Here is an 18,652-nt window from a genome sequence, read left to right on the forward strand (position 1 = left end):
AGCGTATGCTGTTTCGCTTTTAAGCGAGCTTCAAGCAGACGCTGTTGTTCTCCCTTTAATTTTTTCTGGGTCGCTGAGTAAGAGGTGATCAAACCTCGCGCGTAGGCTTTGATGGTCTCCCACATCATTGTTGGGTTGCTAGCCGTACCTAAATTCATTTCTAAAAAAGTTTTAAATTCTTGAGAGAAGTACTTAACAAATTTACTATCTTTCATCAGGAAGGGGTCCATACGCCAATGCCGAGGGGATGTCCTGTTGTTCCTCGCCTTGATTTCCATATATACAGCAGAGTGATCGGAAATTGCTATACTGCCTATTTTACAGGATGATATGGAATTTTAAAAAATCGAGGGGGCAAAAAACATATCAATTCTGGTAAGACATTTATGTGGATTGGAGTAAAAAGAAAAATCTCTGCCCTGTGGATGAAGACATCTCCATACATCTACTAATCCTAATTTTTTGTTCAGATCCACCAATTGTCTGGATCTGGGAGGTACTCTTGGGAATCCTATCTATTTCCGGATCCATAATACAATTAAAGTCTCCCCCTATAATTGTATGACGGGCACCAAGAGCCATCAATTTTGAGAAGGCTTCCGTTATAAATTTAAAGGGGTGTGCCGGAGGGCAATACAAATTTAAAATCCCATATTCCTCTCCATTTATAAGGGCTTTAATCAGAATATATCGTCCAGATTCGTCTTTTATCTGATTAAGGATTTAGAAAGAGAAATTCTTCCGAATAAGAATAACAACTCCCCTACTTTTTGAGCTAAAAGAAGAAAAAAAGGCCTGATCAAATCCACCCTGTCGTAATTTCAAGTGTTCTTTATCCAACAGGTCTCCTGTAGGAGAGCTATATCAACTCTTTCTTGAGATTTGATAATATTTTCTTCCTTTTGACTGGCCAATTACTCCCCTTGACATTCCAGGTGCACCACTTAACCGACTGATCAACCATAATCGTCCGGGCAAATCCGAGACCCCTCGGGAGGGGAAACCCTACCAGAACATCCCGAGCATAGAGCATATAAAATTCACAAAAATAAAGGCTCTCTAATACACTCACAACAGTATAATAAAAAACTATTTCTAAATAATAAAAAAATATAAAACGTATTTAAATGGAGATTTTCCCCTTTGTTCCCAGGGCATATCACTTCCTTTCCAAAGGTCCATCTTATCCTCTCCCAACCAGTGCCCCACCCTTGACCCAGGCACTCCTCAATAGGATGAGGAGAATTCAAATATACTACAAAGCTAGAGTTAACAGTGAGCACCCTACCTCCACACCCACACCAACACCTGAATATATTTGGTAATGTTAATACCATGTATAAACATATGTAACTATAAAATTACAACCTCAACAAATAATAATTAAATATAATAATACAAAATAACAAGGGAAAACAACCCCGCTCCTAGAGACAGAGGTAAAATAGAATAAGGTAACCACCTCCCCCCACCAACATTAACTAGACCCCCCGGTTATATATATAGAATAATTTTTAAAAACCCCAAGGGGGGGGGGGGGGGGGGAGTTAAATAGAGAACAAATAAATAAATCCCTCTCTCCACCCCCCAAGATAATATTCAACAGTAAGGTTAAAAAAAAAGAAAAGGGGAGATATAAACCGGAGTGGGGGGAAGGCAAACCAACATCCATTATCTCTTACAATTTATCTAAGAGAGTCCAAAACTTCCTTAGCCTTTTCCAGTGATCCAAAGTTATACACGGATCCTTCATGGTTAAAGCGTAGCGTCGCTGGGTAGCGTAAGGAGTACTGAATATTTAAGTCCCTTAAACACTTCTACGCCTCATCGAATGTCTTCCTCTTTCGGACCAAGCTGGGGAAAAGTCCTGGAATAACATGATCTTGGATCCTTTATAGATCATGGCTTGGGACTCTTTTCCAAGATTTCTAGAGACTTCTAGAAGTATCTGCGCCTCCTTATAGCTCTGCAGCTGGAACAGGACCAGGCGGGGACGCTGGCTCGAGCCGGGCCCGCGTATTGCAACCCAGTAGGCCCATTCTACCCTTACCTGGCCTAATCCAGCCTCCAGAGTTAACAGCTGTGGCAGCCACTGTTCGAGAAACGCTGTAAGCTGGCCTTTCGGGAAGGCCCAGCAAACGAATATTTTTTCGACGACCTCGATTATCGAGGTCATCAATATGATTCTCTAAGGTCCGGACTCGCTATTCGAGAGTCCGGACCTGATCCACGGCCAATTGCGCTGTAGTTTCGGAGGTCGCGGCCTTTAGCTCCGCCCATCCGACTCGGCGCTCGATTTCCTTAATGTCTCGGTCGTGCTTTTGCAGCGCGGCTGAGAGTGAGTCCCATCGACTTTGGGATTCTTCAATAAAAGCATCGATCTTCGCATCCAGTTTGGAGATGATTTCCACGAGGCTCGCCACCGTAGGTAAGTCCCCCGGGGCGGCTGCGGACGCCTCAGCGGCAGCTGGAGAGGGTGGGGGAGGGGTTCCTGCTTGCTTTGAGCTGTATTATTTGTTCCCTTTAGTCATTTTTACTGAAGATTAGATTGTTTAAATTTAATACTAAGCAACTAATTAAATTAAACAGCTATTTTAAATGATTTGGTGAGTGTGATGGGGGTGGGTGACCCACTTTGCCCAAGTCTTGGGAGGAGCACTGTAGACTCAGACTTGCTGGTTCGCCGCCATCTTGGATCCCCCTACAACCTTTCTTAAACAAGGTGATAATGTTTACAATTCTCCAGTCTTCTGGTACCTCCCTCAACTCCAGGGAAGACTTAAAGGTTATGGCTAATGTCTCTGCAGTTTCCATTCTCACCTCCTTCAATATAAATGGATGCATCTCATCCAGTCCCAGTGCTTTGTCACGTTTAAATCTGACCAACACCCTTACTAATTTTAGACCTTTCTAATGACATAATTTCCTCCTCTGTCACCATGGTTTAAGTAGCAACTCCTTCTTTGGTAAAGACAGAAGCAAAGTATTTATTTGACATTTCAACCATGCCAACCGCCTCAATGCTTAATCCCTTTCTGCTCCCTAATCAACCATGCTCCTCTGATTACCAGTATTTTGCTATTTATATTCTGGTAAAAGGTTTTTGGGTATCCCTTTACAAACTGTGATTTGCAGAATTAGGGTTATGGAAAAAAAATGATGTCATTTATAATCTCACTCAATTAAAGAACTCTGAAATGGTAACCTAAAATTTTATCTTACTACTCTGTGGAGTGGGGAAGTGGTTAACATATTTGGCTGGATGGCTGTTCTGTGATTCAGCATAAGACTAGCAAAAATGTAGCAGCACTTACTTTGGGTATCATCCATACTTAGAAGACCTTTGTGACATTGAATTGTAAAATCACAGAAATATTATGGCTAGGAGGAGGCCATTCAGTTCATCATGTCTGCACTGATTCTTCAAGTGAGCATCATTACCTTGTGTCAATCTCCTACTTTCTCTCCATATCCTTGCACACTGTGGGGTTCAATTTCTGCACTGGCTGAGATTACCAGGAAAGATTCTCTTTCTCTTTCTCAACCTTTCTCCTGAGGTTAAAATACCACCAATTATCTCTCTCTCTGATGAGAATGCAGTGCTATGGTCTGGTAAGACTATGATGACTTTATCTTTCGTGAGCATAAGTGACTTAAGTTATGATCAGGATGAAAATATTTTGCTGACACATCAGTTAAAGGCTGTACATCTGATTCTAAAGCCCATCTGCTAAAACAATCAGTATAACATCATTTTTGAGATGCAGGAGGCCACTTGAAAATAGCACACATTGATAGGATATTCATTTTGTCAGATTAACATACCAGATAACATACCAGTAAGTCTCTGGCAGAAATTTTCATCAAACCCTTAAGCAGAAACTGGATAACTTGGACAAGCTGAGAAAATAACTTGCATAAGAGTTCCCGCTGTGAGTCTCAAACCCAACACAGGCTAGCACACTGGATGCCAGTTCAGAATTATTTCCTATACAACAGTATAATTGTATACCACGGGGAAAAATAATAACATTGCAACATCTCTGCCAGCAGGTTTCCCTTTGTTTAAGAAAAGACTTTATGCATTGAAAGGCTCTGTATTCTTTGGCAGCTGGTGAGGAAAATAATGAATGTAAAAAATTCCTGTCAAAAGAATGAGCTGATGAATTCATAGGGCACACTGGTGTCTAGGCATCTGGGAAAAATCATCTGAATTAAAATTAGTTAAACGTGGTTACCAAAAAAATTAAAGCAGCTAGATTTTTAAAATTCTTTCATGGCATGTGAAATTTCTGGAAAAAGCAGCATCTGTTGCCTGTTCTGAAATGCACTTGAGAGGGTGAATGTGAGCTGCCTTCTTGAACTGCTCCAATCCATCCAGAATAAAGGCAAAATACTACAACTGCTGGAAATCTGAAACCAACAAAAAGAAATTTTGAGAAACTCAACAAATCTGGCAGCATCTGTGGAGAGAGAAACCGTGTTAATGCTCTTGAGTCCAATGTGACTCTTCTGCAGAACTCAACTTATTCAGATAAGTCATATCAAACCTGAAACGTTAACTCTGTTTCTCTCTCTCCAGATGCTGGCAGACCTGTGGAGATTCTTAAGCATTCTCTTTGCTTGTTTCAGTACATGAAGTGTAAGGATACCCACAGTGCGATTAAGTAGAGCATTCTAAGGCCCATAGACTGTGAAGGAATGGTGATACAATTCCAAGCCAGGATGGTATGTGGTTTGGAGTTGAATTTGCAGGTTCCCATGCATCTAATAGTCTTGTCCTTCTTGATGACAGAGGTCGCAAGTTTGAAAGATACTGTTGAAGAAGCTTTGCTGAGTTGCTGCCATGCTGCTTGTAAATGGCACACACATCTGCAACAGTGGAAGGAATGAATATTGAAGGAGCTGAATGGGATGCCAGCCGAGTGGGTCATTTTTCCCTATTGGTGATGAGTTTTATGAGTGTTGTTGGAACTGCAGCCATCAGGCAAGTGGGCAGCACTCCAACACATTCCAGACTTATAGCTTGCAGACAGTGGACAGGCTTCAAGGAGTCAGGAAGTGGGTTAATCACAGAATTCCCAGACTTTGACCTGCTCTTGTAACCACTGTATTTATGAGTGGTCCAGTTCAAGTTTTGGTCGAAAGTGAATCCTAAGATGTTGATGATGAGTGTTTCACCAAACATAATACTGTAGAAATGATCAGATTTTTACCTTGTTAAAGGTAGTCTCGGCTTGTCATTTCCCTAGCTCATATCTTAACTGCTGCTTATCAACCCAAACCTGAAATTTATCCAGGTCTTGCTGCATATTGGCATGGACTACCTCAGAATCTGAACAATGTATGATCAGAAAACATTCCCACATCAGACCTTAATTTGGAGGTGAAGTCATTGATGGGGCACATGGGATGGTTAGTATACTATAGGAAACTCCTGGAGAGATGGTTTGGTGGTAAGTCTCGGGTCATTCTCATTCATTAAACTCATGAAACATGTGGATATGCACAGGAAATTAAACACAACTGAAGAAACAATTTGATCTGGCTTGAGTATACTAAAAGAATAAAAAACAGAAACTGCAGGAGCAGGAGATTATCAACAGATATGAATAAATATGATTGAGCTACTGACATGTGGATGTCATCACGTAAGGGATTACGGTATACATCTATTTTCTACTAATCAACAGTACTTCTCTTAGCATTTCCTCGCACACATTTTTTTCCCCCTTTGGGGAATTGCTGGAAGGATTGTTGGTGGGTGATTATCAACCCAGTGAATCTATCATAGAGTCAGAGTCATACAGCATGGATACAGACCCTTCGAGGTATTGGAGTGCAGGTTCATAGCTCCTTGAAAGTGTAGTTACAGGTAGACAGGATAATGAAATAGGCATTTGGTATGCTTGCCTTTATTGGTCAGTGCGTTGAGTACAGGAGTTGGGAGGTCATGTTGCAGCTGTATAGGACATTGGTTAGGCCACTTTTGGAAAACTGCATTCAATTCTGGTCTCCCTATTACAGGAAGAATGTTGTGAAATTTGAAAGGGTTCAGAAAAGATTTACAAAGATGTTGCCAGGGTTGGAGATTTGGTAGGCTGAATGGGCTGGAGCTATTTTCCCTGGAGCACGGAGGCTAAGGGGTGACCTTTATAGGGGTTTATAAAATCAAGAGGGACATGGATAGGGTGAATGGACAAGGTCTTATTCCTGGAGTAGGTAGTCCAACCCTAGAAGACTGAGAGGGGAAAGATTTAAAAGGAATCTAAGAGGCAACTTTTTCATGCAGAGGGTGGCACAAGTCTGGATTGAGCTGCCAGAGGAAGTGGTGGAGGCTGGTACAATTGCAACATTTAAAAGGCATCTGGATGGGAATATGAATAGGAAGGATTTGGAGGGATATGGGCCAAATGCTGGCAAATGGGACTAGATTTATTTAGGATATCTGGTCAGCCCATGAATGAGTTGGACTGAAGAGTCTGTTTCCCTGCTGCACGTCTTTGTGTCACCAGTCCATGCTGACCATGTTCCCAAACCAAACTAGTCCCACCTGCCTGCACTTGGCCCATATCCCCCTGAACCTTTCCTATTCATGTATTTGTCCAAATGTCTTTTAAATGTTGCAACTGTACCTGTATCTAACACTTTCTCTGGCAGTTCATTTCACACACAAAATATTCTCTTGTGTAAAAACGTTTCCCCTCATATCCTTTGTAAATCTTTCATTTCTCACCTTAAAGCTATGCCCCCTAGTTTTGAACTCATGCATCCTAAGGAAATGACCCTTGTCATTCACCTTATCTATGCCCCTCATGATTTTATAAACCTCAATAACATCACCCTTCAACCTCCTACACTCCAGTGAAAAAAGTCCTCGTCTTTCCAGTCTATTTTTATATCTCAAGCCCTGCATTCCTGACAACATCCTGGTCAATCTTTTATAAACTCCTTCCAGTGTAATAATATCCTTCCTATAAAAGGGCAACCAGAATTATACACTGTACTCCAGAAGAGGCCTCATCAACGTCCTGTACAACCTCAACATCACATCCCAACTTTTATACTCAAAGGTCTGAGCAATGAAAGTAAGGATGCTAAATGCCATCTTAACCACCTTCTGCCGCATCTGCTCCCAGGAGGACCAGTTCCAGATAGCCTCCTCCTTCAAAGACTGCAATTTCCCCTCCCCCATGGTCGATATTGCCTTACAACAAATCTCCTCCACTTCCCACACCTCCGCTCTCGATCCCCACCCCCTCCAACCGCAACAAGGACAGAACCCCCACAACCCAGTCCTCACCTTCCACCTCACCAACCTCCACATACATCGCATTATACTCTGCCGTTTCCACTACCTACAAACAGACTCACCACCAGTGATATTTTTCCCTCCCTACCCCTATCTGCGTTCTGTAAAGACCATTCCCTCTGTGACTCTCTTGTTAGGTCCATGCCCTCCACCAACCCACCCTCCCCTCCTGGCATCTTCCACTGCCACTGCAAGAATTACAAAATCTACACCCATACAGTCCCCCTTACCTCCGTCCAAGGCCACAAAGGAGCCTTCCACATCCGTTAGAGATTTACCTGCACTTACACACATGTCATCGACTGTATCCGTTGCTCCCAATGTGGTCTTCTCAACATTGGGGAGACACTTGTGGAACACTTCAGAGAACATCTCTGGGACACCCGCATGAAACAACCCCACTGCTCCGTGGTCGAACACTTTAATTCCCCCTCCCACTCCGCAGGACATGCAGGTCCTGGGCCTCCCCCACTGCCAAACTATTACCACCAAATGCCTGCAGGAAGAACGCCTCACCTTTCGCCTTGGGACCCTCCAATCATACGGGATCAATTTCCTCATTTCCCCTCCCCCCATCTTACCCTCGATCCAACCTTCCAACTTGGCACCACCCTCTTGACCTGCCCTACCTGTCCATCTTCCTTCCCACCTAACCACTCCATGCTATAACCTTCACCCCCTACTTCATCTCCCTATCACATTCTCAACTACCTTCCCTCCAGCCCCACCTACCCTCTCCCATTTATCTCTCCGCCCCCTTGGGCCACCCCCTCATTCCTGATGAAGCATTTATGCTCGAAACGTCAATTGTCCTGCTCCTCAGATGCTGCCCTGACTGGCTGTGCTATTCCAGCACCACACTTCGACTGATTTCTAGCATTTGCAGTGCTCATTTTCTCCCTTCTTAACCACCCTGGCTACCTGTGATGTAAATTTCGAAGAATTCTGTACCTGAACCCCTAGATCTCTCTGTTCTACACCCCAACCCATTGCCCTACCATTAATTGTATAAGTCTATACTGTCTTTGTCTATATTTCCAAAATACAATATCTTGTATCATCAATTCATCTTCTGTGATCCATGGCACTGATGAAATGCATAGCCATCATGATATTCCTTCAGTGGAGATGAACAATTTTCATTTGGTAAGAGCATTTCTTTTTGGATTCTGCGTTAAGTTGTCATATGGTTAGCATTTTCATTGGCTTCAATATATTCTTGGCTATTTAAAGTTCAGCCCTCCTAAATTTCCCTCTCAAAGAAACTGTTTGTCTAGAGTTCAAAGCCCTCTATGGTCACATATCAGACATGACCCAAAGCTGCATTTTGGAGTTGGTTAATTCAGTTGGCTGGATGGCTGGTTTGTAATGTAGAGTGATGCTACATTGTGGGTTCAATTCCTGCACTGGCTGAGGTTACCAAAAATAACCTTCTCCTTCTCAATCTCTCCCCTCACCTGAGGTAGGTGTGGTGATCCTCCGGTTAAAAAACCACCACTGCCTCTCTAACGAGGGAGCATTCCTATGGTCTGGTAAGACTGTGTTGAGCTTAGCTTTTTATTCAAGCATGGAGGGGAGCAAGTACTTCAGTCAACGTAAAATTTAAGCTCCCAGAATAGAATACAAAAATTTTTATATGAGCAAGTTATTAGTAGTTACATATACTTGCAAATAGAACCTAAATAGTTAACACTGTTAAACAATCACCTCAGCATTTGAGAGTGCACAAACCCTGCATGCCTCAAGGGCACAATCAATACTGTATCAAATTACTGAATTTTAAACTGTTACCATCAGGATAAAAACAATGACGGCAGATGCTGGAAACCAGATTCTGGATTAGTGGTGCTGGAAGAGCACAGCAGTTCAGGATTTTACTGCTCCTCGGATGCTGCCTGTTACCATCAGGGACCTTGCACAGATTCCTGGGCTCATTTTCACAATTCTGATAAGGCTTAGTTACATTCAGGCTTGTACACATTTAGACTTGCTGATTTTTACATTCATGAGAATTCTTGTGGTTACCAAATCTTATGATTTGGAGATGCTGGTGTTGGACTGGGGTGTACAAAGTTAAAAATCACACAACACCAGGTTATAGTCCAACAGGTTTAATTGGAAGCACACTAGCTTTCGGAGCGACGCTCCTACATCAGGTGATAGTCACTATCACCTGATGAAGGAGCGTCGCTCCGAAAGCTAGTGTGCTTCCAATTAAACCTGTTGGACTATAACCTGGTGTTGTGTGATTTTTAACCAAATCTTATATTACACTCTTTACACAATCTTTTTAAGTTTATTCGCCTTCGCCCTCCTGATAGAGTACAGTTCCAGGGATTCTGAAGTTTACAACTGAATATCTATCTATTAAAATTCTCTAATTTTCACATGTAATCACAAAAAAGTGCTTAATGCTGTTTTAAAATAAGGCTCTTTTCTAAAATTAATTGCACAAGGATCCAAATAAATGTAGTTCTCTCCTAAAATATGGAAATGAATGGTTACATTGACACTAAAGCAGCTATAACACAATCCATCATTACATTAAGCTGCAGTGCCCAAATGTTGTTTTATGGCTGCAAATATCCACATGATCAATTCCCAATTTTGTGTGGGTTCACACAATTCATGTAAAAATCCAAATAAGATCATAAGACCATAAGAAATACAAACTGGAGTAGGCCATTTGGCTCCCCTAATCTGATATTCCTCACATCAAATTGCCTGCACCTCCCCATAATCCTTGATTCCCCTACCAACTAAGAATTTATTTATCCATCTCCCCCTCAAATATACACTCTGACCACATAGCTGTCTGTTGTAAGAAGTTCCAAAGACACTCAGCTGACACAATTTCTTTTGAGAGAAGAAATTCCTCCTATCTCAGTCTTAAATTGGGGTCCCATTATTCTGAAACTATGCCCTCTGTTCCAAGACTCTTCCATGACAGGAAATATCCTCTCAGCATTTACCCTCTCTTTAAGAATCCTACATGTTTCAATGAGATCACCCTTCATTCTTCTAAACTCCAATAAGGAGAGTCTCAATCCATTTAGCCTTTGCTCATAAGATAATCCCCCCATACCAGGGATCATCCTGGTGAACCTTCTCTGAACTGTTTCCAATGAAATAATATCTTTCCTTAAATAATGATCAACTCCATAATGGCTCAGAAACACCAATGTACATATGTAATAATATCTGCACATTTTGTTTCCATTCAAGTGGAATAGTGCAGAGGTGGTCAATGAACTCATAAAGCAGGAGAAATGAAATAAATGTATTATAATAACTGGAGATTGTTGCCATGCTAAGAATTCTAGGATTAGATATACCAATAAAAAGACTGATCCAGAATCTAATGATATGAATAGATTGTGTTGAACCTCGTATATCTAAATGGTTGGCAAATCGTCTGTACGCTTCTTATCCATCCCTGTTAGATCTCATAATTTCAATAAGAGTCTGAGTTGTGGAGCAGATTCCGTTGATCTTTTCTGTGATACATAGCTCAGTTACAGCACACAGCCTAAAAGGCACACAAAAAGCTTCAGAATGTCTTATACAGTTCAAACTTAGAGCACACGTCTCCCTTTGATTACTATTGGTCAGAGGCACTAAGTTATCCCTCCGTAATTGGTTTACTGGTACAGCGTTTTACAGGGCAACCTCAATTATCCGAACGACACAGGTGGGAAGTATTTTTTCAGATAATCGAATGTTCGGATAATCAAATGTTCAGATAACCAAGGGTGTACTGTACACAGTTCAAGCTTGCCTCAATGTATGTAATCATATCACTGAACAACAAAGAGGTGGACAGGCTTGTGGTCCACCCCGATGCTTCATGATGTTTTCCCAGACTTTCTTATCTTTCTTCTTGAGGCTTTTCACAATGGATACTGTATTCATAAAACATGGAACATAGAACAATACTGCACAGAACAGGCCTTCGATGTTGCGCCGATCTGTGAACTATTCTCAGCTCGTCCCCCTACACTATCCCAAAATCATCCATGTGCTTATCCAAGGATTGTTTAAATCTCCCTAATGTGACTGAGTTAACTACATTGGCAGGTAGGGCATTCCACGCCCTTATCACTCTCTGAGTAAAGAACCTGCCTCTGACATCTGTCTTCAATCTATCACCCCTCAATTTGTAGCTATGCCCCCTCGTACAAGCTGACATCATCATCCTAGGAAAAAGACTTTCACCGTCTACCCTATCTAATCCTCTGATCATCTTGTATGTCTCTATCAAATCCCTCCTTAGCTTTCTTCTTTCCAATGAGAACAGACCCAAGTCTCTCATCCTTTCCTCATAAAACCTTCCCTCCAGACCAAGCAATATCCTGGGAAATCTCCTTTGCACATTTTCCAATGCTTCCACATCCTTCCCAAAATATGGCGACCAGAACTGTACACAATATTCAAAATGTGGCCGCACCAGCGTTTTGTATAGTTGCAGCATGATACTGCGGCTCTGGAATTCAATCCCTCTACCAATGAAACTTAACACACCGTATGCCTTCTTAACAGCACTATCAACCTGGGTGACAACTTTCAGGGATCTATGTACATGGACTCCAAGAACCCTTTGCACATTCACACTACCGAGAATCTTTCCATTGACCCAGTACTCTGCCTTCTTGTCATTCTTCCCAAAGTACATCACCTCACATTTAGCTGCATTGAATTCCATTTGCCACCTCTCAGCCCAATTCTGCAGTTTATCCAAGTCCCCCTGCAACCTGTAACATTCTTCCAAACTATCCACTACTCCACAGACTTTAGTGTCATCTGCAAATTTACTAATCCATCCACCTATGCCTGCGTCTAAGTCATTTATAAAAATGACAAACAGCAGTGGTCCCAAAACAGATCCTTGTGACACAACATTCAAGTAACATTTGCCAACGGCACCATGTTAACTGCTAATTAATTAGATACTTGCCTATCACTCCAGGAACTTTTGTATTCCCTGTAATGAGAAATTTAAAAGAATATTGATTTTGGATCAGTTCCAACAAAGTTTTGTGATTACACCTGAAGTTAGAATTCTTTAGCTAACAAGTTGTGTCTTAATGTGTTCATTCAATCCACATTTCAATGTCTGCTAATCTCTGTACTCTTTCCTTCCTGTAGTGATAAAGGGGAGGGGAATCACTTTTACTGTCTGAAACTGGTTTAAATCTCTTCCTCTAATGCTTTTAGTGATTTGTTTGTACATATGTGGATCTATAACTACTTTGGAATCTATATCAATGATTATCAATATTGTAACAGATGGATTAAATAATTCAAGATGAGCAACTAATTAGTGTGAAACCGCAGTTGCACATTCTATCTCATTTAAGTTATCTTGATTATACAGAGTTACTATTGTTCTACTTGTGAAGACAATATTAAGCAAATATTTTCCCATATGCTCCAACTACTGTCTTGGTAGCTCCGGAATTTAAATTCAGTTAATAAATGAATTTGGAATAAACCCAGTGTCGGAAAAGCCCATCTACTGTCCTATAGGGCCCTTGTGGAGCAGTGGTAATGTCCCTCTAAGTCTGAAGACCTGGTTCAAGTCCCACCTGCTCCAAAGATGTTTCATAACATCTATGAACAGGTTTATTAAAAAAAACCTTCACTCTCTCTACCCATCCCATACCTTTGGTGTCATTGATTCCTGACTCTTCTCTGAAATGGCCTCATGGATCTTTCGATTACGATGCAAAAATACAACAAAAATAAAACTGGAGAAACCAGCTGGAATGAGTCAAGGCTCAGACACACCAGCCCTCTGTCAATCCTCCAACCTAATATCTGGGACTTATGTTAAAAATGGCAGAGCTGTCCCAGACTAGTCAATCAACAACTTGGTATAATCAAATAATACATCATAGACAATGTCCCAGACACAAACATAACTATTCTGGGTACATCCTGTGCCAGGACAGGACATAACCAGCAGAAATGGCAGCATGGTGGTATACAGTCAGGAGGGAGTTGACTCTGGACACCATAAGGTCTCACGATGTCAAGTCAATATGGGCAAGGAAACCTCCTAATGATTAACCATCACTTAGTTGATGAATCGTTTGGAAGTATTTGTTGTTGACTTTGACTGGGCTGGGGATTTTCAATTATGATAAGAGATTGGACAGAAGTGGGGAATTTTCCTTAGAGCAGAGGAGACTGAGGGGGGTGGGATGACATGATTATGATGTGTAAAATTATGAAGTGCACAGATAGATAGGAAAAAAAACTGATCCCCTTGTTGGAAGGGTCAAGAGATTTAGGTGACAGGTAGGAGGTTTAGAAGAGATAGGAAAAACTTTTTCACCCAGAAGATAGTGGGAATGTGGACCTTGCTGCATGTAGGGGCGGTAGAGGCAGAAACCATCATAACATTCAAGACGTATTTAGATACACACATGCAAGACATACAAAGTTGGAAAATGGGATTAGACGGTTATAGGGTCATAGAGTTATACAGCATGGAAATAGACCCTTCCGTCTAACTCGTCCGCACAGACCAGATATTCTAAACTAATCTAGTTGCGTTTGCCAGCATTTAGCCCATATCCCTTTAAGGAGAAAGTGAGGACTGCAGATGCTGGAGATCAGAGTCAAGAGTGTGGTGCTGGAAAAGCACAGCAGGTAAGGCAGCATCTGAGGAGCAGGAGAATCAACATTTTGGGAATTCCTGGTGAAGGGCTTATGCCCGAAATGTTGATTCTCCTGTCCTTCAGATGCTGCCTGACCTACTGTGCTTTTCAAGCACCACATTCGACCCATATCCCTTTAAATCCTTCTTATTCATGTACCCATCCAGATGCCTTTTAAAGGTTGTAATTACACCCAGCAGGTACAATTATTCCTCTGGTAGCTCATTCCATACTTGCACCACCCTCTATGTGAAAAGGTTGCCCCTCAGGTGCCTTTTAAATCTTTTCCCTCTCACCTTGAATCTATGGTTTGGACCTTCTGGTTTGGACTCCCCCACCCTAAGAAAAAATACCTTGATTTTGACTGGCACAGACTCATTGGGCCAAAGGGCCTTTTTCTATGCTGCAGATCTCTGTGATTCTAAGTACTGAGGATAACAAGGGCACAGAATGTAGCCTGAAGAGGTAATTCAATCTCTTCAGTAAGTCTGGCTCAGTAGCACGATAACTGTCCGGGCCAACTAAGTTCTGAACGGCACAGTTACCAGATTTGCCTTGCAATAGGGTGGTGAAGTAACTAACATGATGGCACATTGATTTGACCTCATCCTCACTAATCTATTTATCGCTGATGCACCTGATGAGAGTATTGATGGGAGTGACCATCGCACTGTCCTTGTGGATGTAAAGGGCATACTCCATCATATTTGTAACACTACCATCTGTTAAATCAGATACATTCAGAACACATCTAACAGCTCAAAACTGGGAATCCATGAAGTGCAGGAACTGAATTGCAATTTATCGTGAGCCTCCATATGTAAACTTGAGCCTTCATATCTCTTAGTCCTGGTTCAATGAGAAGTGCAGGGGAGAATATTAGGAGAAACAAAAAGGCAGGCAAAAAACAAGGAGCCAACCTGGTGAAGCTACACAAAAAGAATACATATACTTCTTTCCACACCAGTACTCCCTCCAGACTTCACATCAACTCTAATTAAGAGTCATCTAGACTTGAAACGTTGGCTTGCTTTCTCTCCATGGATGCTGCCTGACCTGCTATGACATAGAAATATACTGTAGTTCTTTCACTGTCACTGAATAGAATTCTGAAATTCCCTACCTAACTACAGTATACAGTGTGAATGTCTTATCAAGGGCAGTTAGCGATGGGCAATATATGTTGCTGGCAAACCCTAAATTTCATGAATGAATAATTTAAAAATTTACAATATCCTCAAGGCCTTCAAAACATTTCAGAGCCAATAAAGTACAGCTGAAGCACTGTAATTTAGGTAAATTGATCAAAATACATATAAAATACCTTGTGGCCATAACAGTTTTATTGCTTGACTGGGAAGATGTTTTGTCTTTATCCAGAGTGTGTAACAAAATTCTGCAAATATAAGTCAAAATTAATATACACATATTCATGCTTCCAACCATCTCTAAAGTGTCTTGGGCCTTATTACCCCAAATTTATTACAAGGGTGAAGATTAGAGTGGTACTGGAAAAGCACAGCAGGTCAGGCAGCATCCGAGGAACAGGAAAATCGACGTTTCGGGCCAAAGCCCTTCATCAGGAAGAGCTCATTCTAATCTTGACTCTGATCTCCAGCATCTGCAGAGCTCACTTTCACCTTATTACCAGGGTGGTCTTGTGTCACTGTTCATGATCTGGGGGATTGGAAATTTGAGGAACTAAACTAAGAAACAGCAATAACATTAGAAAATAATAGAAGAACCAAGTGAGAGAACAGCTTAACATTTTCATTTCATACTAATATCTCATGTTAAATAAGAATGAAAGGGATAGAATTCCAACTGATATCAAAACTGGATAAATCAGATCCCAGAGTGAAGTATGCCTTGATTAACCCTAACTTTCGTGGTAACTTTACTTGAACAAATTCACAACATTGTGCCAGTGTACTTTGAACAGAAAGAATAAATTGTTTATTAAACAACAAAAACACATCAACTATATTACACTAGACAAAAAAAGTTGGAAACGTTTCACGACAAACAGAAGAAAATGGTTCTAACTCATAATGTTCCTTTCATCCCGGCAAAACCCTTGCAAAAACCAAACCCCTATGTTCAAACACTATCTCCACATTAAGGATCTTTGTGCAAGCTGGCACAGCTGCAATTGGTTTCCTTCCTTTGAGATACTTCAAACAGACTCAATAGTACCTAAACCTCAGAGCAAACATGAGTTCTCTAAGCTCAGTCTCCAGAAATATTACAGGATTTCTTACTGGAGAACTTATCCCTCCTGCCTCCATTCTCTGGCACACTCACACACACTCTGTGATTGCCTGAATACTTCTGGATTTTAAAAAAATCTGTGTATTCTTGGACCCCTCTTGTTCACAACACCATAGTATTTTCTACCTTTGTTTCTAATCCACTAAATTAGCAAGATTCATCTCTTCATTTCAAGGGTTGGAAAACATGTACTCAAACAGGCTTTATACTTACAGGCACTAAGCTCACAAAAATAACTTTTAAAACAAACTAAAGCCATGTCCCTCCTTCTTAACACATAAAATAGACATTGAACTTAAATTTCTCCACTGTTCCTCACAGATAGGAATGAAAGGAGATAGGTATAGTTCAGATTCTTCAGATTTATGAGATCAAAGTGTACGGAAAGAAAGTAGGAACGGGGGACTAGATTGATTATATTGAATGGTGGAGCAGCTCAAAGGACTGAAACGCCTACCCCTGTTCCTGTGTTCTCATAGGATAAGGCCAATCAGATAACCCTATTCATTTTATCATCGAGATCCTGCTTTAGGAAGGAGTCTGGTCATTCTGATCTAAACAGAATTTCTCTACTTCATGCTTTATATTTACATCTTCTAATTCTTTCTGATTTTGCATAAAACATTTGATGTTGTTTTCATTGATGCACCACTCAAAAGAATCTTTCTCTAACAATTGCTTTTTGAAAGATTGTAGAGGCTTCCCTCATCTCACTCATGATTATAATTGGGAACCACTAAATTCACTAGATGTGACAAATATTTTGATCCCTGAATTTTGTTAAAGCAGATATCTTTCTGCACTGATCAATTTGCCCTGCACATTTATTAAATATTTCCTTTTGTGTGAAACAAATTCTGCTTTCTTAGAGCCAATTGCAATCGCAAATACAGACTCCATGTTTAAGTGTTTTTAATCCACTTGTGGAATGAGAGTGTTGTTGACTGGCCAACACTTATTGCAAGTCGTGGTGCTGGAAAAGCACAGCCTGTCAGGCAGCATCCGAGGAACAGGAGAATTGATGTTTCGGGCATAAGCCCTTCATCACTTTCTCCAACATTTATTGCAGGTCCTAGCTGCCCATGAGAAAGTGAGCTGCCTTCTTAAATCACTGCAGATCGCGAACTGTAGGTAGACCTACAATAATTTTAGAAAGGCAATTCCGGGATTTTGACTGAGTGACAATGAAGGAATGGAGATTTGGTTCCAAGTTAGGATGGTGAGTGTTCTGGAAGGAAACTTGTAGGGAATGGTGTTCCCATGTATCTGCTGCTGTTGTCCTTAGAAGTGGTCATGGGTTTGGAATGTGCTGTTTAAGGATCTTTGGTGAATACCTGCTGTGCATCTTGTAGACAGTACACATTGCTGCTACTCATTGTTGGTGGTGGAGGGAGTGGATGCTTGTGGAATATTGCGTGCAATTCTGGTCTCCTTCTTATTGGAAAGATGTTGTGAAACTTGAAAGGGTTCAGAAAAGATTTACAAGGATGTTGCCAGGGTTGGAGGATTTGAGCTATAAAGAGCGGCTGAACAAACTGGGCCTGTTCACTCTGGAGCGCGGAGGCTGAGGGGTGACCTTATAGAGGTTTGCAAAATGAGGGGCATGGATAGGGTAAATAGACAAAGTCTTTTCCCTGGGGTCGGAAAGTCCAGAACTAGAGGGAATAGGTTTAGGGTGAGAGGGGAAAGATATAAAAGAGACCTAAGGGGCAACTTTTTCACAAAGAGGGTGGTATGTGTCTGGAATGAGCTGCCAGAGGAAGTGGTGGAGGCTGGTACAATTGCAACATTTAAGAGGCATTTCAATGGGTATATGAATAGGAAGGGGTTGGAGGGGTATGGGCCGGGTGCTGGCAGGTGGGACTAGATTGGGTTGGGATATCTGGTCGGCATGGACGGGTTGGACCGAAGGGTCTGTTTCCATGCTGTACATCCCTATGGCTCTAAGTAAAGAGTCATAGATTGGTGGAGTAGCAGATAGTGAAGGGGACTGTAATTTGGGGATTGGAAAGTTGGGCAGAGAAATGGCAGATGGATTCAATCCAGGCAAATGCAAGGTGATGTACTTTGGAATATCTAATTTAAGAACAAACCATACGGTAAATGGAATTGATGTACAGAGAGGTCTGGGTGTTCAGGTCCATTGTAACCTGAAGGTGGCAATGTAGGTTGATAGAGTGGTCAAGATGGTATATGGCATACTTTTCGATTACTCAGTGTCATGAGTTCAAGGTGAGAGGGGAAAAGTTTGAGGGAGCTATGTATGGAAAGTTCTTTACTCAGAGAGTGTGGTTGCCTGGAACGTGGTAGAGGCAGGCACAATAGTATCATTTAAGATGTATCTAGACAGATACATGAATGGCCAGGAAGCATGGGGATACAGATCCTTAGAAAATAGGTGGCAGGT

At 41.4% G+C, this 18,652-nt stretch overlaps 1 protein-coding gene across 1 annotated transcript in view; it reads left to right on the top strand.

Annotated features, from left to right (window-relative positions):
* The first annotated feature begins 352 nt into the window (after window positions 1-352).
* Window positions 353-18,652, top strand: part of LOC122556213 (procollagen C-endopeptidase enhancer 2-like) — a 67,323-nt gene continuing 49,023 nt past the window's right edge. The window contains exon 1 of the mRNA XM_043702773.1: window positions 353-375. The gene's annotated coding sequence lies outside the window, so the exon portion shown is untranslated. The remainder of the gene's footprint in view (window positions 376-18,652) is intronic.

Source organism: Chiloscyllium plagiosum, chromosome 13 (assembly GCF_004010195.1).
Source record: "Chiloscyllium plagiosum isolate BGI_BamShark_2017 chromosome 13, ASM401019v2, whole genome shotgun sequence".
NCBI classification, from domain to species: domain Eukaryota; kingdom Metazoa; phylum Chordata; class Chondrichthyes; order Orectolobiformes; family Hemiscylliidae; genus Chiloscyllium; species Chiloscyllium plagiosum.